Source organism: Mustela nigripes, chromosome 1 (assembly GCF_022355385.1).
Source record: "Mustela nigripes isolate SB6536 chromosome 1, MUSNIG.SB6536, whole genome shotgun sequence".
Taxonomy (NCBI): Eukaryota; Metazoa; Chordata; class Mammalia; order Carnivora; family Mustelidae; genus Mustela; species Mustela nigripes.
In genome coordinates, this window is record NC_081557.1 from 38,507,745 (window position 1) to 38,513,555 (window position 5,811).

At 52.3% G+C, this 5,811-nt stretch overlaps 1 protein-coding gene across 10 annotated transcripts in view; it reads right to left on the minus strand.

Annotated features, from left to right (window-relative positions):
* Positions 1 to 5,039, minus strand: part of TEAD1 (TEA domain transcription factor 1) — a 261,228-nt gene extending 256,189 nt beyond the window's left edge. For 7 of the 10 annotated variants that reach the window (XM_059408046.1, XM_059408056.1, XM_059408045.1 and 4 more), the window contains exons 1-2: positions 4,570 to 4,652; positions 3,806 to 3,952 (exon numbers count right to left, since the gene is read on the minus strand). The gene's annotated coding sequence lies outside the window, so the exon portion shown is untranslated. Of the gene's footprint in view, positions 1 to 3,805; positions 3,953 to 4,569 lie in introns of all 10 variants that reach the window. The other 3 variants (XM_059408043.1, XM_059408047.1, XM_059408049.1) reach the window with 3 other exon arrangements.
* Positions 5,040 to 5,811: the final 772 nt, after the last annotated feature.

Here is a 5,811-nt window from a genome sequence, read left to right on the forward strand (position 1 = left end):
GGGGGGGGGGGGGGGGGGGGGGGGGGGCAGAATACAGCCAGGATGGAGACTTCCCTTGGCTTGCCCCAAGAGTAGGAAAAACCGCCTCTAAGATCCCCCTCCCCCTTCCAATCAGAAGAGAGGCCAGTGGTTTCACAGTTAGCTAGGACTCTCAGGCTATGGAAACTCTTTTCTGAGAATCCTCCCAACCATGCAAAAAGCCAGTGGACAGCACTTAAGAGCGGAGTGGGACCCACCCTTCAAGAAATATCATCCTCGAAAACCACGCTTCAGGGCATCCCATTTGCTTTCACTAAAGTGAAAATACATATTCCAAAATTCTCTTAGTCCACACCAGGAGAGGAGAGCGGAATCTCTCTGAGGAGATGGCTGAATTTCAACTCTTATTTCAACTCTTAAGTTCCGACATGGGACAGGGTCAAAGAAGCTGATGATAACTTTTACACGCTGGGGACTCTCAGTACCTTACAGCTTTGAGACAAAATACAAACACACACACAAACACTCCAGATATTTAGATCCAAATATTCCAGCATTCCACAAATTATCCCAGCAGAGGGAAGGCCCAAACTTCCCAGATCTCGGGAAGTATGCAGTCATTGCAATGCCAGGGGCACCAAGTTTGTATTTGTCAAAACGCCCAACCCTGAAACATTAAGGGCTTAGCACGGACCTGAATTACTTGATTTTATCACCTTTGTGAAGGTGAAAGAATAAAATATATCACTGATACTGTTCAAACATGATTTGGGATCTCATTTAAATACCACAGCGTCATCTGCGGCTTCTACCGATAAAATAAGAAAAAATAAGAAAAACAGTCAGTCCCCAATAGCCCAGCAGCAGAGCCCAAGTTTGCTAAAGGGCAAGAAGCTTACAGTACTTTTTTTTTTTTTTTGCTGAGGTCAGAAGTAGGACACTAGCCCTTGCTGCCGTTGCAGTCTCTGACCACTAAGGAGGAAGTGCAGTACACACCTTTATGGACAGAAAGGTGGGCTCTGATTTCCCTGCACCACTGCTGAGACGGCCGGACACCTGCTCTGGCCCGTTGTCCTCAGTCTTTGGAAAAACAGACCTACAAAGTTTTACCAATAAGTGGATCCAACCCCTAGGCCCAGCTTTCACTCGGCAGCATTTTTACTCTTTCGCAATCTCTTTATTGGGAATAAGACAACGTGCCTAAAATACAAGCTTAAAAATGCTATCTACCTACTGTCTGCACGTGAACACGGTCATTTTTACACATGCTGGCTCCTAAACGCAGTCATTTGCACCAACCTTTTGAGCGATAAAGCACCACGATTTTCATTTGCAGGCAGTATAATTATGCTCACAATTAACACATAATAGTACATGAGATTAGAGAAAAAAAAAGTAATCCCACAGATGCAGAGGCTCTGGTGTGACCACCACACACACCACACATGAGAGATCAACCCGTTCTAAAACAAGAAACCTTAAAAATATTGTTCATGGCACAGCTCATTTCTTCAAAGGCCTAGCTAACATCTGAGCTCAACATTCTCCAACTGCTCCTGGTACATACTTTTCCACTGAAGATAAAACAGATATGATCTGGAAACGGACGATCCACAGCAAGTATATTCTTCTCAGATTTTCCCACTGAGAAATGCCCTCTAATACTGCTGAGCTGCAGTGTCAGAACTCAAAACTGTTACTGAAGGACTTTAGCATAAGCAGCAAAAAACCCCGAACACCCTTTTCATTATGACTTGCTTGTCCTTGTTCTTAATATGAGGAGACATTAGTCCTCCAAAGTGAGAGTCTGAATACGTAATTCCTGCTGTAAGAGAGGTAGAGTGAAAAGGGAAGAAGCTGAAAGAAGCTGACATCCCCCACAGTGTCGCTCTCCCCCCTTCTCCCCCTCCCTCCCGTCCCCCCCCACCCTCCACCCCGCCCAAAACCTGCCTTGACATATAATTAGTTTGCTGCTGGGGCCTAGGCACACATTGTACCACAATGCAAGGAAGCACCTCTCCGCCTCTCCGTGAGAAATTTGCTTCAATCTGGCTCAAACTAAACTAGGTTGCCATCCCTCTTTAAATTAAATCTCATTAAGTACATGTCGTGGTGAGTCCTGGTTTATGTTTTGGGAAAAGGAAAAAGAAAAACACACACCACACACACACACAACCCAATAAACTCCATAAATCTCTCAAGCATGGTCTCTGGATGGAGTTCTATTTGTTACTCCATGAAAGATCACTTGAGAGGTGGAATCTATACAAAGATTCTTTCCTCTGTTTTTTCAAATCTTACTGTCAAGGCAAAGTGTCACATTGGTTTTGTCTCAAAATTGTAAAAAAAAAATATATATATATATTCTAATATTCCCCTAAAACTGCAAACCAAATAATAATAATGATAAGTAAAATAAAATGGTCTACACTGGCACTTTTATACCATCAGCAAGAATTCAGTAATGAATACAGCTTATCAGCTCATTTTTTTATGCCAACAACAAATAAAAGAATTACAAACTCTGTTTAAAATCTGAAACCTGAGAGCTCAATACCAAGTTGTACATACAAAGAAATACTAAACAAAAATATCTGTGACCATTTATGGAAATAGTGAGATTAGAAAAGTAAGCCTCCCCCCCCCAAAAATAATCAACGATTCAAAACCTCGCTGTTGACAAAGGTTCAACTAAATCCATTTGTCTTTCCTGAGTCACTTTGTAATTAGTTCTACTATTTCCTTCTGAAGAAGAAAGATTCTTAAGCAAAGTTAGATCTGAGCCTGGCCCCGAAGATCCTGATATTTACAAAAGGGCAGACCCGATAGTGAAAGGACGAAGCACGGGCACAGCCTAAGATATGTTCCCTAAGCACTGCCTCAGAGTACCCTGGCAGAGAAGCCCCCGGCAGGACACACTAGTAAAGGCCACTGCAGACTGCAGAGAAAGGAGCCCACTCACTGCCTGTTCTGACAATGCAGGCAGATCCCAGGCTCCTAAAAGGGATCAGTCTACTCAGGTAACCACCTGCAGGAACCCAGCACACCACAAGCGATCAGACCACCAAAACTTCCAGAAACAATCAAGGAGGGTGGGGAGGAAGAAACATGCAGTTGCCCTGAAATGTTTTAGTGTTCTGCTCCTTTGCAGAATCTGTAGCATTTAAAATTTTGTTTAACCATTTTGAAATCTGATAGGTTTTGCAGACCTTTCTGTCCCAGGACCTGGGCTCCCTCCAAGGCACTGTTTTTAAAACAGGCCTTTTTACATTACCCGCTCCTGGAACATCATCTGTCTCTAAGTTTCCAGTGCTTACTGAGGTCAATTTTCATTTCTGCAAATCACAGGCAGCCACTTGCTTCTGAGAAGTTAACAAGCCTCCTGAGAAATGCTGGTGGCTGCTATTTCATTGTTTCATAAATATTTTTATACAGTGACACCATTCAACTTTAAATAAATCTTTAAAAAGAAAGACAATTAAAAAGCAAAGAAAATTATGATCTGGATTTTATTTATTTTCGTGGGAGAAGAATAAGGGAAGTGTGAGCCCTCCATTGTTTTCAACTCATTTAAAATGTTGCTTCAGTTTAAAAAAAAAAAAAAGAAAGAAATACACACACACACACACACACACACACACACACACACAAATGCATTTTAGAAAAAAGAAACTCCTGGAAGTTGAACTTTCTTGAAAGCCGGCCTCTGGACTTTTGAAAACAGTGTTGCTGCTACGAACAAAGACTAGAAGGACACCCTGATTTTCTCCTCTCCTGGGGATCATTTCTCTTCCAATAAACAAACAAATCCCCCAGTATTTCCTACCGAAGGGAAGTTTTCCAGGGAGAGTCTCCTCCAGGGTTTGGTGGTAACTGCGACTCAGTCTTTTTTGGACACAATGTTTCTGCTGACTCCTGAAAATTTTCCACTTGAATGTGCAATGAAGTGGCGGCGGCGGCAGCAGCAACAGTCCTGGAGAAGCGGCAAAGGCGACCGTGCCTTCTTTCATCTTTGAGAAGGAGCGAACCCCCGCCAGCAGCACGAGTCGGCGCGGACCCCGGGCAGGCCTCTGGGGGCCCGGGCGCCCGGGGGCCCGGTGGGGGCGGCGGCGGCGGGGGGGGGGGGAGCAGGCTCCGGGCTCCGAGGCGGCGCCGGCGGCTCTCCCCGCCCGCGCCCGCTGCGAACTTCTGACTTCCCCGAGCAAACCGTGATAACCGGCTGAGCTTGTGAGGGTGTGTGCGTGTGCGCGCGTGCGGGCGAGCGGGCAGGCGCTGGGAGCGCGGGGGGCACGGGGGGCGCGGCGCGGCCGGCCGGGCGCCTCCAGGGTCGCCGCCGGGGACCGCCTGTTGCCGCGCGGGCTCCGCAGCGCGCGGCCCAACTTGGCGTCCCGGCAACTCGCGCGGCGGCGCCCGGCCGCTCACCTTGAAGGGGGCGCGGGGCCCGGCCCCGGCCCTCCGCGTGCCCGCCCGCCGCACACAAAGCGGAGCCCGCAGAGAAAGAGCGGCCCGAGCCGGACGCGCCGCCGGCCCCCCGCCCCCGGGCGCCCGGTGCGCCGCCCGCACCCAGCATCACCCCGCGCGCCAACTTACCTCGGCGAAGGGAGCCGCCGCAGCGCCCGGCGAGTCCGAGGCAAACTTCGGCGCCGCTTCCCCCGCCCGCAGCTCGGTGCCCGGCTCCCTCCCCGGCTCCCGGTTCCCGGGCCGGGCCACCCCACCCCTGCCTAGCACCGCTCCTGCCCCGGGGCCGGCTGGGCGCACTGGGCTACTGCCCGCGGCTCCAGGCAAAGGCGGTCGGGGTGGGGGGGCTTCACTGCATGGCCTGTCCCCGGACGCGGCCGCCCCGGGCCCGGGCCCCGCCGCGCGGACTGGCCCGCAGGGTGGAAGCGAGTCTGCAAAGTGCTTGGTGGGCGCCCGCGGCGGGCGGCGGGGCCGCGGCGGCGGCTGCAGAGGCTCGGCTCGGCTCGGGCGGCGCGGCGCGGCGCGAGCGATGCTAAGAATGTTCGGAATGAGGACAGGAATGAAATGAACGCCAGGACCGAACTCGCTCCGGAGGGGTGGGGCCTCGGTGACGTCATGCGGCCTGCCGCCCGGGGCCGGGGGCGGGGCCTGCCGCCGCCGGTGACGTCATGGGGATTCGGGGCGGACCCGGCTGGGCCGACTTGCGGTTGGGGCACGGGCTCCCCCCGCAGGGACGGCGGGGCGGAGTCTCGCGCCCACGGGGGAGCGGGGCGCGCGCGGGAGCCGCCCTGCCCACCCTCCCACCCCCCGCCCTGTCTCCCGGCGCGGGCCCGGGCTTTGTCCCGAGCAGGGCGGGGCGGCGGGAGGCTTCGAGGTGCTTGCGTCCGCGCGGAGAACTCTGGAAGCCTGGGTTTCTTCCTCCCGGCGGGCGCCGAGCCCGGAGCTGCGCGCGCCGCGCCCTCCCTGCCTCAGTTTCCCTCTTACGGGACGCGGAAGCTCGGCCGACCCCTTAGAGCGCTCCAGGACTCGTGGAAGTCTGCAAGTTCGGGGAAGAGAAGTTTCTTTTCTGGAAATTCAGGTGGTGGTTCTGTGGCGCGGTGGAAGCCTTCCCGGGGCCGGATTCCCAGCCTGCCATTTCTTCCCCTCTCACACTTTATAAAAGTTCGCGGCGCTCATTCAAGTGGAAGTCGGCCCTTTTGTTGGGAAGGGAAACCAATCTGCCCTGCTAGCACGGTCTTCTCCAGCTTGCTCAAGAAGTTGAGTTCTCTCATCCCTGTGGATTGTACTTTTCGAAAGTAATGGGTTAGGCAAAAACTCCCCGAATTTTAAAATGCTACATCAGGCAACTTCAGGCCGCTCCTTTTGTGTATGTGG